This window comes from Lycorma delicatula, chromosome 3 (genome assembly GCF_047948215.1).
Source record: "Lycorma delicatula isolate Av1 chromosome 3, ASM4794821v1, whole genome shotgun sequence".
Lineage (NCBI taxonomy): Eukaryota > Metazoa > Arthropoda > Insecta > Hemiptera > Fulgoridae > Lycorma > Lycorma delicatula.
Window position 1 is genome coordinate 105,008,177 of NC_134457.1, and position 15,566 is coordinate 105,023,742.

General features: G+C 29.1%; 1 protein-coding gene and 1 long non-coding RNA gene across 4 annotated transcripts in view; one reads left to right on the forward strand and one right to left on the reverse strand.

The window, feature by feature from the left end:
* Positions 1-15,566, reverse strand: part of LOC142321831 (cyclic GMP-AMP phosphodiesterase SMPDL3A-like) — a 397,040-nt gene that overhangs the window by 159,661 nt on the left and 221,813 nt on the right. The gene's annotated exons all lie outside the window — the stretch shown is intronic.
* LOC142321837 (uncharacterized) overlaps positions 1-15,566 on the forward strand; it is a 285,303-nt gene that overhangs the window by 95,317 nt on the left and 174,420 nt on the right. The gene's annotated exons all lie outside the window — the stretch shown is intronic.

Genomic DNA, 15,566 nt, shown 5'->3' on the forward strand with positions numbered 1-15,566 from the left:
AATTAATTAGGTGTAAGACCGAAACGTAAAGTATAACACAAAATAATTGTACTCATATATAAAGCATATTAATCATAAAGTTAAAAAGAACTAAAATAAAGAATACAATAAATACAGAAGAATTGGGTAAATATTAAAAAATATTAAAATAAATATAAAAAAAAGATTTAAATAATAAAGAAAATTTATAAATATATTATGAACAATAATTATAAAATGAATTGTAAAACAAGAAAACGCTCAAAGATCGTTTAAAAAAATTACAACATAGAACTCTACATTACAACTACATTACTCTACATTACAACATGAACTCCGTTCATATTGTCAAAAACACACCATCTAGTGAAAAATTAGTATACATGTTACGTTTTTTAGTATACATAGTTAAGTACTCGGTCTGACACAAAGATGGCGCAAGTTAAACCAAATGATTACGATTTGCCAAATAAAATTTTTAAATGGCATGCAGCAAACATCCCTTTCAGATGTGCGAATTTAGTTGATTATTTATGGCAATCGATTAAAGTAAACGACTTTAAATTTTTGAAAAATGGGTAAAATTGAAGCGCAACCTGCTATAAAGTTCTTTGTTTTAAAATACTTAATCTGTACGGATATCCAAAAATAAATAGATTCCACTTTTAAGAATCTTTCCTCTTTGTTTTCGAAGTAAAAAAGTGAGCTAAGAGGACATACATAGCAAGTGGACAGTACATTCATTCAAAATGATGAGCATTAGGGTGAACACTAAAACTGATAAAATCACGAAAAAATCCACGAGGTCGTATTTAATGATAGATAACTGAATATACCTGTGTCTCTGACATTGCAAACATTTCAATAGACCACGTATACTTCATTTTACAAATAGTTTTTTGTTGGATATGAAAAAGATTTCCGCTCCATCAATCGCGTTTGTTATCAATTTACCAATAATGCATTCCACGGATCACTTCTCCAGAGCATTGAGACTAAATGAATGCTGAATCTCTTGAATGAAAAAATGAAACATGGATTCATTTTTAAACGCCAAAGATTAAACGGCAGCCCAAACAGTAGGTGAGAAAAGGTTAAAGTGCGCCAAAGAAAGTGAAAACTGCTTCATCCGCAGAAGAAATCTCAGCCAAATCTAGCTAAAAAGTAAGTGTTCTTTCACCACGATAACGCGTTTATACACACGTCTCTGATTTTTGCTGCAAAATCCTACGATCTACGCTTCTAAGTGTTACTACATGTGCTGTGTTCTCAAAATTGGCACCCAAAAATTATTTATGCTTCCTAAACCTGAAAAAATGGCTAGGTAGACAAATACTCGCTTCAAATTTTGGTCATAGCTGAGAAACTGCTTATTTTATAGAATTGGACAAATCGCATCATCATACTAAGATTATTAAAAAGTAAGTTCATTGGTCTAAATGTATCGAACTGCAAGGTGACTACGTTAAAATATAAAAGAAATGCTGAAAAAATGTGTTTTTTTTTACCAGGGCGAGAACTTTCCGAATAGTCCTCGTAAAAGTAAATCACTGAAAATTAAGAATTCTTTATTTCGTAATTAACTATAATTATTTCTTAATATTACTGTTACTACTATTATTATTATTATTTTTAGTTTTATTTAGTTTTATTTTAAAATTTATTTCAGTATCTGTTTAGCACAGCTTTTATCATTGTAATCATATTTAATTTTAAGTCGAATTATTTTTATTTTATAAACACAGGTAGAAATTTATTTTTGTATGTTTTATGAATACTAGTTATTTATTATTATTTTGTGATTAATTTTTTATATACAGTAATATAATATATACATTTTTATTTAAACTATGCTGACCGAGTTAATTTTTATAATGTGGTTTTAACAGATGAAATGCGTTTTGAACTTTATTTGTAAACGGGTTTTAGAGAGTTAACTATTTACAGATATATTTATTTAGGATATAGTTTGTAGTAAATATGTTGACGTTAAAGTATTAGAGCAGAAATGAAAGAGCTAGAGAAGTGCATTGAACCAATCAGATAACAAATGACATAAAAATGTGTTGTAGTTCAGCCCACGTGAGCGTAACGTAGGTTTTAACAAATGACTAGTGCTATCACTGAATGGGAAGTATTTATCTTAGGTTTTTAGTGTAAAAAATTCCAGCCTTCCTAAAAACATTAAATATTTTAATCTATTTTTATCTGTAGTTTTACGACCCAGGAATTGTTATAACCTGTATAAAATACACATATATTTTATTGCTGAACATGAGGTGTCACATGAAAAAGATGATTGACTAGAGTCGAGAATCGAATCTAATAGAAGCAGATCTAGCAGCCGGATTATAATTCAATCGGAGTAGCATATCAGCCAATCATATAATTTCAGTTAGCCAAATCTATTATCATAACATAAATTAATTTTTAATAAAGATTTTTTTTTTGTTTAATAATGAGAGGACCTTACTCAGAAATTCTTATCAATCAATGTATTTTGATCATTAATTTTTAATTCAAATTTTAGTAGATTCAGGTGATTAGAAATCTCGCTGCACTGAAATATATTATTTTCATGGCTGTACATATGTTAGGGTAGTAAGAAATATTTTTATTTATTATAGAGAAAATATTATAACGTTGATCAACAGTAATTATTTATATTACATATTTGTTTTTGATGTAGGTCAGCAGATTTTTTAAAATTAAATCGTCTGAAAGAAAATTATTATGACCTCAAACTTTTTTACTCTTGGTTCTTCAAATGATATTAATAAGTACAAAAGTTGTTTAAAAACAAATTTACAAAATTTTGCAATCTTGTGTGTAATAAAAACACCTGTCAGTTTAAACATACATTTAAAAATTAAAAATTATTGCTTACTGGTTGGAATTGATTTAAATGCTTTGTTAATACTGAATGCTTTGTTGTGAAGATGAAATTTAAGCAGTTGATTCGAATGACAGTGAGACAAAGAATGATTTTAGAATGTGTTTGGCTACGAAAATTTTGAGATTTTTAATACAGTACGAAATGAAAAGATTTTAAGATAGACAGGAAACTAGTCGAAGTGCCATCTTTAAAAAAAAATAAAAAAAATACTGGTATTTAGTTTTATTTTGACTTTTGGACTGTTCACAAAAGTAGAAGGCAGAATAACCATTTTGCCTATGTCGTTAGGTCTAATATTACCATCTGCGCTAATCGCATCTTGTAGATGAATGTAATTTTCAGCTCGTAATTTCGTCTGGTTTATAGAAATGTAACGAAGGCGTTCGCTCTCTGCTTTAATATACATATCTACCAAGAATTGATGAAAAAGTTACCTTGACCGCGAAAGGAGAAGTCGTGCTCTCGAAGCATAATGTGATACGAATAAAAATCCATGCAGGAAAATTTTTTATTGGGAACTGGCTGTCTTGTTGTTGGATTAATGACTGGAATATTGAAATGATATCCTGGCTCACCTTTACTGAAAATTAATGGGTACTGCAAAGCATCATAAAATTTATGAGTATCGGCTACGCGTTTCAGCGTATTATAATGTGCCCGTAACACTATGTCTCGTTGATAGTATGGGTCACAAGTAACCAAACCAGCAACTTCATTGATCATTGGCGCATTATAACGCTTCTCATGTTCGCCACGTGGAGTCCGATCAGCATGTATGACCACTATGTAATTTTCTGGAGGATAGTTTTGCTATTGCACTTTTAAAGTGCAACCAACAAATTGTGGCTGTGTAACATTCGTTGAATTTTCAGTACTGTATTTCTTTCGTCTGCTTCAATATACTGACAACGACGGTTTACTTCATTTTCTTCATCACCAATAAAATACACCTGCAAAAATTTATGCTGTTCATTATTTGCTGGAAAAAGTGATCCAATTTGATGATATATCTGCCCTTGTACAGCAAAAGTTGGTGAAAATCCGGGCATTCTTATCACTTTATCTACTTCAAAGGATGTCATTTGGAAGCAAGAGTTATACTTACTGATTTCACTTAAAAATTGCTTCGACTCATCTGTAACACTTAAATATAGAGTTTTCAAAGGATCCTCTGGTTCACCAAGTAAAGGAAGCGAAAGTTTACCACTGGAACAGCACATTCCAGCAGTTTAATCTTTCAATTTCAAAGCATCGCAATGCTGACATTTTCTATTCATTGAGCCAATACCAATTAAAGAATGCTTATGGTATTCAACTGAAGGATCATATTGAAATCTAGAATTATTAAATACAGACCAATTATTACGCATGAAATTTCGACGGCGCACGATTTGCATTTCTGCATGAACGATTCTTCTCGCCTGCGATTGTTCTAGAGTTTCTCTCGCTCTTATAGCTGCTGCTGTTCAGCTTGTCTTTTTAAACGAATTTGTGTTTGAATTTGCGTTTCAGCTGCTGTTAAGGTAGCTTGGCGTTCAGCTTGCCCATCTAACCTTTCTTGTCTCTGAGAAGTTGTTTCACTAGCCCTCAAAGCACATTGTCGCCTCGCTTGTTGTCGTCTTAGTTCTGCGTAAGCAGAAGATTCTTGAGTTCGAGCAATCTTTGCCGCCTGGGCCCGTGATGAATCCTTGGACAGGTTAGATTTGCGCTTCCGAGGCATTTTAGAAAAAAAAACAGAAAAAAAAACTGAAAATAGCGTTAGAAGTAATACAATAAACGGGCACCTAACCTCTAAAACTGGAAAAGTTTTAGTATTGCTTAGAAGTGACAGAAGAATAACAATAAATATAGAAGGATTCGAAACAGCAGAAGCACTATACTCAATTGAATAGTGACTTGCCATCGGTATTATAGTGTTGGATTGGAACTTTATTTCATTTACTTACTGGAACGCCAGATGGCGTTGAATTTGGTCAAATTTTTTGTTGGACGATCATACCTGCCAATATAAATTTTTGTACTCTCCCGAAAAAATATTGTTTTTTTTTACTAAAAAGTGTCCTTCGTAATACCTTTGAGAATATGTGTACGAAGTTTCATGATGATCGGTTGAGTAGTCTCTGCGTGAAAGCGTAACAAACAAACAAACTCACATTCACATTTATAATATTAGTAAGGATATATATATACTCAAAACTAGCAATAGCGAAGTTTTGCCGGGTATGCAAGTATATGTTTAAAAATGAATGTTTGTTCCATATACGTTCCTATGCCATTCATCCGATTGCGATGAAACATTGGTGAGTTGTGCGCACGCCCGCGAAGGTTTCTGAATTAGTTTGGACCCGCTAGGTGGCGCTGGGTTCGAGATACTTCTTAAAATTGTATTTATGATCCGATTTTGCTCATATTAAGAATATATATTAGTTAGTGAAAAGAAATATTTTTGCGAAACATGTAAAAAGGGAAATAGGGAGAAAGGGAAAAAGGGAAAGGTTAAATTTTGTGAGATTCCGTAATGTTCAGTTTTCTAATGTTTTGTCAAACTTTCAATTATGTTCATTTAATCTATATGTACACTCAAATCTAGTAATGGCGAGGCGTTGTCGGGTCAGATAGTTACTAAATAAACAAATCATATTAATTTCATAGAACATATATATTTAAAATTTGAAACAACGAATACTGTCCAATATACATATTTATCAATTTGTGAAGAATTTGTTTTATGGGCTTTTATTTACGTGAGAGAAATAAAATGGGTTCATATTCTCAAAAATAGGACAGCTAGAGTCTCAGTAGGATTACTAAGGATGCGGGGCAGTACGCCGTAAATTAGGACTATCCCACAATAATCCGTATATAAATGGCCACGTATCTTGTTCGAATAAAATTGCAAAGACTGGAAACTAATTGTACCTTTCTTATTCTTGCTACTTAATTTATTTTAGTAAGTTATGAATCATGTATGTCAGTTTTCAATTTATATTTTTTTCTTCAGTATTCTACCTGCATTTTAGTAACTTAAGATTTTTATCACACCATTTATTTTATAGATATACACATAAGATGTATAAGATTACGCATAACACTTATGTGCTAAATTATACCTTATTATATATTTAGCTAAGTTCGAAAATGACAATATATTGGGCAATTAAAAAAAAATTATTTTAAAAGCATAATAAATTTATTGTGTTTCTCTGTCATTAAAGTCAGAATTACTTCGCGAACTTTGTAACCCTTCCCAATAGTTCTTTACTTTTAAAAATATCGTTATATATTGGATTATACAGCTCGAAAGAAGTTATATTAAAAAAAAATTCAAAAATTAAAAACTTATGGATACGAGTATATTTTTTTCACTTTTGATTTAAAAAATATTACAATGGTATTATTCACATTTTTTTATGATGGTGATAGTTTTTTTTTACAATCTATAAATTTAAAAAAAATAAAATCTTCTTTAGTCATCTTAACTTAAATTAAATCTTCTTCTCTTTTTCAAAATGTAGCAACCATATTTGTTTTCATTAGCAAAGTCCTAATATTTTTTTAATTATGTAATAATAACATTTCGTGACCAGAAATGTTTATGTAATAATATAAAAATGAAACAAAGGTTTCATATGCGATAACATGCGAAGAGAATGACATCAACATTATTATGATGTTATAAATGAAATTAAAATTTTCGTTAAAAATATTATGATCGATGGTTTAAATAATATTTCAAAAAAGTAATAATTTTATGAATTTGTATGATTTATTCTGAAAATGATTTACTTTTTTGTTAATAAAGAATGCATGTTAATCACTTCTTATATTTTAAATACGATCTAATATATATATATATATATATATTTTTTTTTTTAATTATTTTTATGATATTTTGATTACACTTTTTCCTTCTAAAAATTAAATAGCAGATACTCGTAACAAAGTTAAATAATTTCATTTAATCGTTCGTTCATGCATTCTCCTTTAATATTAATTTTATAGAATAAAGTAATTAACATTTTTTTCATTGCTTTTGTACAATTTTCCTCATGAAACAAATTACACGGATTTAATATAAAAAAATAATGTGTGCTATTCGTTTTAAAATAAATTCATAATGTAGTCATAAATTTTCTACATTATATAAAAATTCAAAACAGTTAATATTGCAAATTAACTATGGTAAACGGTTTTAATATGAAAATGTCTGTTAGGTGTAGTAATAATATTAAACTTTGAACTAATTGCAATGAAAATTACCCCTAGCTCTGTTAGACTTTAATAATACATTTTATAATTATAATTCTAGTTTATCCTATCTAATTCCCTTAATTCAGAATTTCTCATTTCTACTCTATAAAACTAAAATGTTTAATCACTTAAATGTTTAATCACTTTGATGGAAGTCGCTTAGTGAAATGTTTCGTTAAATATATTAATAGTAAACAAATTATTAATATCATGCTAGAAAAATAATTTTTAATAATATTCTAAGTGTATTTTTGTAGAGATAATGATAGTTAATCTAAGATTAAAAAAAACCTGTTTGTTGAAAATTAATTCAGTTATTCCGTTTAACAGCCATTTGCAGTAATGTAGTTGTAGAAATTTCAATTTTTTGTATGGTGATGATGAAAATGATAGATCCGTTTTTGCGAAACGGGCTCAGGACAAGCACAATAAGAAATCAGCAGACTGACTGATATAAGTATTGTATTGTAGCAAATTACAATGAAATGGATTTGTTAAAAATAGGTAATTATTAATAATTAGTAAAAAAGGTAGAAAAAAGAATTACATAGTAATACATATATATCTACAATTTTTTTAACTAGAACTACAAGGAATTGGGGTAAAACTTTTCTCTTATTATATTACTATTTTTTTCTATGTGCTATTTTCCAGAAACACTTTGTGGTGTAAAACGTAAATTATTACAAAAAACAATTATTTTCTTACAATAGAATAAAATAACTGACAACGAAAGCACGTAAGAAAGTCTTTTTAACTTAAATCTTTTTCCATAGTAATCGTTTTAAATAGTCTATTTTATTACTAAAATTTACATTACACAAGTAAGCGTCATTCTTGTTTTAGGCAGATTTCAAAAGAAAGCTACATATGAGTACCATGATTCGACTTCGGAAAATTTCGACTTATCTTTGCGTTTCACATTCCCTAGATCCCAAAACCACGGCCATTCTGTAATTATCAGGTTTGGACGAAATTAATATATGTATATATTTCGTTTTCTTGTGGACACGAGAACTGCTGTAATTTTGCGCCAATCATTTTCAAATTTTTCCTTAAAAATAACTCGTCACAAAATCTCGTTCGAGTTCGTTAACGGCCAAACTCGGACGAAGGGAATGGAAATGGGGGGCTTTTTCGAAAAATAATATCGCTGTAACTTTCATATTAAGTAAAATATCGAATTCGTTTAAAGTTCCTACTATTCTTTGGATAAAGGTCTAAAACTTATCTAAGTAAAGGTTTTTGATATCACCAAACATTGGCCCAGGGGATGGAAAAAATGGGGTTTTGAAGCCAAAAAATATCATACCTCTCTTAATAGGCACAGTATCGAATCGAAAAAAGTTTTGATATCACCAACCCTTACGGTATAGGATGACCAAAATGTTGCTCGATGTTTAAGAAGATGGGGCTTGTTGTATGCTAAACATGTGAAACTTTTTTTCACATGCAACCATTGTCGTATTTAGTAGATTTGAAGTTTTCTTAACTATAAGGTGGAAAACTTTTTTACCCCTTATTTAGCACTGGTGAAATCTACCTCCGCCTTCCGGCGTTCCGAAAAGGATTTTTTTTTAAAGTAAAATTAATAATAATTTTCCCGTTCATTAAGAATAAAACCGAAATATTTTGATCGTAATTATGGTGTTTTTATTCGTGTATAATATAATTTAACGATTCCCGTCAAATCCATAGGCAGAGCCGTTCTTATCAAACAACCCAGACAACAATGACTAAGTGAATCTAGAGGTTATAACATCCTTAGCACTGACCCAGTGGCCGTCTAGCTAAAACCCACAAATAAGTTCAAAAAAAAAAAAAGACTGACGGATAAATGAGGATAACGAAAAATAGTAAGAAAAGTCGTTTTAATTACGAAAAACAACGAAATTAGACAAAAAAACTCCTAAAGAGTGCTTAATAGTTCCTCCAGATAGTATTTGTTCTTCCCAATCGAAATTCTATGGGAGATTGGAAGTAATTTTACCTAGAATGAAAACATTACATCACTTATTGGTCAATGATGTAGGGTTTCCTAGTTTTGGGATGATTAGCTTAAATATAATATAACGGATTTCTTTTACTATATTTACTAAAGGATCACCCAAAACTATTCAAGGCCTCCCTAACAAAAAATGTTCCTACTCTTCTGGATTTGGGTTGTGTGTCAAAATATCCAAATTCATGTAAATAATTTTTGTAGATTTCTATTGTAATAATAAAAATTTACTTAAACAAGCCAAGAAGGCAAAATAAAACTTATTATTTATTAAATTTAACTTATATATTTAACTATATTTTATTTAACTTATTATTAAAACTTATTTATTATTATTTCGGATTTATTTTACCCTTTTACTAATAACTACCGGGCGATGATAACGCCCAGGCGTTTTTCGCCTGGGCGAATTTATTGTAATACTATTGAATTTATTGTAATGTTTCTTAATTATTAGAATTTAAGATTTTTATCAAAAATGCGTATTTACTCAAATGCTCATTTAGTAGGTAACACCGTTTCCAACTCGTTAAATAAATTTTTTTTTAAATTAAATTTTTGTATACATATTTCAATATCCCATGTTAATAACGTATTGATATGTATTATAACACCACATTACCAGTGTGCACTTAGTTACTGTGATATTTAAAACATATTATTAACTTGAAACTAACAGTCCAACTACCAAATATAAATGATGTTACAGCTTGGAAGGCAACATAAGGTGTGTGCGTGTGTGTGTGTGTGTATGTGTGTGTGTGCTTATGTATTTATCACAAAAAAAGCTTTTTTTTCTTAGTATGATAAACAGACAAGCAGTTGGAATACAGGCAATTACAAAGAACATCTGCGTTAAAATACAATTAATAAGATTCTCTTGTATAAAATACAGTGAACAGAAGTTAATAAAATAGTAAGCCAATTGATTAGTTATGTCAAATTATTTTGAGTATGAATTACAGGTTTGTTTCTGATATAAAAAATTATAATTTTCTGTGATTCTTGTATTCATTTTAAAATTAATACGCATTAATAATAGTTTGTATTTTTTAAATATTGGCATTTTTTTTTCATAAAATATTTAAATAAAATAATTCGGTTTTGAGTTGTTTATTACAACTTTTATTTTTTCAAAATAATTTCTTGTTAGTATAGCAAAGATAAACAACCTATTTTGAATAATTGTATAAGGAAACATTTTTCCCACTGAAATTGAAGCAATAGAGAAAAACGGCGATGATTCAGCCGCCGTGTATTATTTTGATAGACGCATAGCTCGCGTGATCTAGCACCTCCTATTATATTGCCCAACCCCGTCACATTCCACCACCCTTCGTACTCACTACCTTTCTCTTTATCGTACTCTCTCTGTCTTAACCCCCTTTCTTGTATACTGATCGATAACGTGTCCTAAAATATCAAGAAAAAGGTTAAATTCTCTCCACTCTTTATGTTTCAGAGCTCTTATTTAAACAAATTACCGGAAATGGAACATTTTGAACTGAACAGTAGCTTCTTCCTAAACAAATACTGAAACCATTTAATAAAATATAAACTTATATATTTTGTTTCCTTTAGCTTTTACTTCTTTCTTCTACATTTGTTACGTGTATCTAATAAGTATATGGTGATGATGAGTAATAACGTATTGTAAAATCTGTGTTGTATAGACCTATATTTTACCAACTTATAAAATAGCTTAAAACAACTTATAAAGTTGTTTTAAGCTATTAAGTAAACATTTAAATTAATTTATTGTTTTTCCTATAGAAATATGCATGTTTTATTATGTGACTTGTCCTCTTCGGTCAGACGGATTTCTTTTTTAGCGATATCAAGCCCTTCTTTTTTACCGACTTTTCGCATGTAGGAGTGGGAAGAGTGAAAATCATACTATTTTACGTTTTAAGGTATGAGGAGTAGGAAAATACCATTCACTTAAATTGTGGTTTTATATATATATATATATATATATATATACACACACATTTATTTATAGGCTTATGTATACAATTTTGTGGCTCGAAAAACTCCAAAAGAACTAGATCAATTTCATTGAAATTTAGATATGTTGTAGTAGTGTATCTGAAGGTATGCATCTAAAAATATGATAGAGAATGGTTGAGTCGTTCTTGAGTTACGCTCAATTTAATATCGAATAAATTTGAGCAAGGCAAGTTAGAAGTATGGTTCGTTATAATGCTGCAAGTTATAATGCTGGAAGGTTGGCTTTTCATTATCTGTAGCATCTCTTATTAGCAATACTCTTGGGCGTGTTCATGTCTACTTTGAGAATCATGTTGATTGGGTATGTATTCTTTACTATTTTTTTTTTGACTGTGGTATTTTCATATGCGCTTATGCAGCTAGTCATAGTGGTTAATGAGTTTAAACTTGATGCTTGTGTGTAGGATGTACTGGTTAATCAAGCGTATGTAGTTCATTGTACTCTGAAAATCAGTGTGTTTCTGACTGCGAAATAGTGAGGGCGTCAGAATTATTAATCTTTCACTAATTATCTTGTTACAGTAAATTAAAATTATTTTTTATTATTTATACTTGTGATAGTTTTATTTTATGTTTCTTCTTGATTGTTTACTTATCTCTGCTTCTTTTAATTGGTTTTCTTTGTAAAATGTTAAATTAGAATGAACTGTTACTTTTTCCGAGGGAAACAAAATAAATTAACGAAAATTTGGTCTTCTTGCACAGTTCTGCGAAAGAATCTTTTGCTTTCAAGCGCTTTAATAAAATTTTAGCTTATAATCATTAATAAATATTTATTATGCTTACGTATATTCCAACCTAAAGTAAAATGGCATTTGTTAGAGAATTTCAAAAAGTAAGAACGAGTTTTTAAGTTACAAAAATGGGCTCTCAAATCATTGTCTGGCACCCATCATTATTATTCGTATTAAAAACAAAAAATGGGATACTTTCATTTTATTCTTGTGTTCATATTTATGAATGTGCAGTCTTTGTTAAAAATAATAGCTTTTTATTGTTTAAAATAAATAAAAACATTCATTCCTTACCAAACCAGACAACGGAACTGTTTTAGTATAACAATATTTCAGTTTATGAGAAAGGACCTTATTATCGTTACGTTGCCAGTTTTAATAAATGAACAAACCATGTAAAACATTTTCCCACAAATTTTTAAAATACAGTTAAAAACTTTAATTTTTACAAAACAATATTGAATTTTTAAATCTTACATTTAGTAAGAAAAATTTCAAGACTAAGATCAAAAACACCTCTGAATTTTCTCCAATCCTTTCATCATGTACATAAAATGTGGTCAAAATGTTTCCCAGTAGCGGCTTTGAATTGTATAATAATTTGTAATAATGTTTTATATTTAACGTATTTACATTATTTCTTGTGTTTACATTTTAAATAATTAAAATGAACTTCATAATTAATGATGTTTTTTTAATAAAATATTAATGTATTTAATATAAATTTACCTGTAGTTTTACTTTTATATGGTAGGCTATGAAATTTTTAGTTTATAGCCTTCCAAAAAAAAAAAAATAAATAAAATAAACGATTCAATTTACTCCATGAAATTTTAATCACTTAAGTTCTAGTTTATCAAAAAATAATTTTTTTAGAAATTCTAGGCAATCTCAGGTTCTGAAGTTTTAATCTGATCCGTTGACCTTTCCCAGCCTATCATTTAAGAAAAGAAAAAACTGAATAATAAAAGAAAAAATTATGCTAAATTGAACAACTTAATAATTCTCAGTTAACTTAATATTCATTGACTTAATATAAACATTCATTGTATTATTTGGTTTTGTAACTCCAGTTATATTTACAATCGGTTTCGTAGATTAGAAACCATAACTAAATTTCATGACAATAATCAAGTTGTAAAGGTATTTCCCTTGAAACACCTTAATTACATTCTAGACATAAACATTGATAAAGTCCACCCTGTAATGAACTAGAAATCATAATGTCCAGTGCTACGAAAAAAATCACAACATAAAAAGAATAATAGTAACGTAGGAATAACATTAAAAACACAAATGATCATAAACACAAATACTTTTATGATATATAACTTAAGAACAGAGAGTTTGTCCCGAGTATCACTATTAGGTTACTAGGTCCAATACATGTACCTTTTTGATCGCCTTATATTTTTCCTCTCTAAGAGTCTAAGAAGTTAATAGCTAGATAGTTTACAAGATCAACCTTCCATGTTAGACGACGATCTAGGTGAATATAAACGGTGTAATCTTACACAGTTAGGTAGGCTATAAGATTAAACCTGTAGAATACTGTTAATAAGGATTGTGATTTTTTAACCGAGAATTCATGATAGATTGTACTCCTACCCGTTAGGTTTTATTTAGAAAAATTAATAATTTAACTTTCGCAAGTACGAGTATTTATATATTGGTATATCCTTCAGTTTATGCGTCTGTGTGTATTAATAATATTATAGTTAAATTGTCCAACCGAAGAATATGAAATTCGGCATAAAAATACTCTTAATTTAACACCCATACAGAAAAATTATATTATTTAAAATTTTTAAACGTTCGTTGTTGTGAAAATAATATTAATATGTAATTTACAGAAGAAATCATTTTTTTTTTAATTTTAACTTGAGATATATTTGTGTAAGGTATTGGTTACTTTTTCATTCCAGCTCTCTAAAGTAAAAAAATAATATAATTAATAATCGTTTTCTCTTCAGCTCAAAAAATCAAAACAGTTTGTTCTGTTTTGTATTACTTAAAAAGTATAATTTTTTGTTCTTTAATTTTGATGTTCTTAAAATATATATTAAACCAGTAATAAGGTATTTAAAAAATATTTATTTTTGTAATTTATTTAAATATATATAGGTAAGTAGTTCGATATTGTGTAGAAAAAATACGTGTTTTAAGACTGGATAATTTATTACAGCATTCTGGTGAATGTAATTCCCACTTTTTGTATTGAGGTTTGTTTGTTCACCGCATATGAGAAAAGCTTATTTATGTTGTTAATTACATTTGAAATTTTGGTAGGAGAAACTGCTGGTGATATGCGGGTTGGCCTGTTAGTGGCTGGGGGATGGCATGTACAAATGGCAGTAGTAGAATTGTACGGTCGGAGGAAGGGAAGTAAAAGGGATTTAGCAGTGACAAGCTAAGCCAGGCAGGAGAAAGATTACTGATCGTGGTGGTGCCGAGAGACGCGACGCAGTAGAGCCTCTGTGTTACTCAAGATTAGTGGGAGACAATTGGACAACAGGCATTGCCTACTTGTCTACAACTCACGCTTTGCTACATGTTCGCATCAGTTATGATGTGAACCATGTAACCATTCAAATACAATTCTTTATCATGCGATATATTGTATGATGTTTCCAAGATAAATATTGCATTAAATAAATATATTTGATATGCTCGTAATTTTCAAATTAATAGGCCGTAGGATTATTTTAACTGTCTATATTAATTTATGATTCTGTAAAAAAATAACTCCGCTAAAAACAGTGACGTACAGCATAAGCCCTAATGTCAGCACAATAATGTAAACACGATATTCCAACTTAAATTTGGAATACACTAATTCCAAACTATGTAGTTTGCTATTACTATAAAGGGCTTTATTAAAATATATTGTTTGTATATAGATATATATATATATATATATATATACACACACATACATACTCGTATATAGTATATGTAAATTACGAAAATAGTAAACGTATCTGTCCTACGTGATTTCTTCTTTTTTTTGGTGGTCAAAGAATTGGAGTTGGCAAGTTATTACAAACTTTTTGACTGGTTTTTTGATAGAATATTACTTCTTTCTTTAATTTACAAAGAGAATCTAAATAGAAGTTTTCATATTCTAAGACTTATTATGAATTAAATTAAGTTTATATTGGAGTTATTAACATTTAATGTAAAAGTACGGATGGTAAAGCTTTAAAAAAAAAACAAACTTAAGGACAGCTATTTCATTGGTATTTATGTGTGATTCCTTTACTAGTGCAAAAATAATTTTAGCAATTACCAGAACAGTTTTCATTTGTTACCCCAAAGGAAATGATAAAATATCATCACTGTAATAAATCAAACTAAAAAATTAGTAAATAAATAAAAAGAATATTTCTTAAAAATCCGAATAAAAAATGGTACGTAAGTCTTTAATCCATACTGTTAAGACGTATACGGTACGTATATACTAGAAAGACTAGTAGCGTGGTTACTTTCATAAACCAGTTCATTATCTTATCAGATATTTGTTCTACTAAAAAGGTTTAGAATTAGCCATACAATCAACACCAAAATTTCGATCAAACACATTCTTATTTGTCTTTATACCGGTATTTCTTGCAAATACCGGTAGATGTCATCTGTTCTTCTTTCTGTTTAGCCTCCAGACAACTGTAAGGTATTACTTCAGAGGATGAACGAG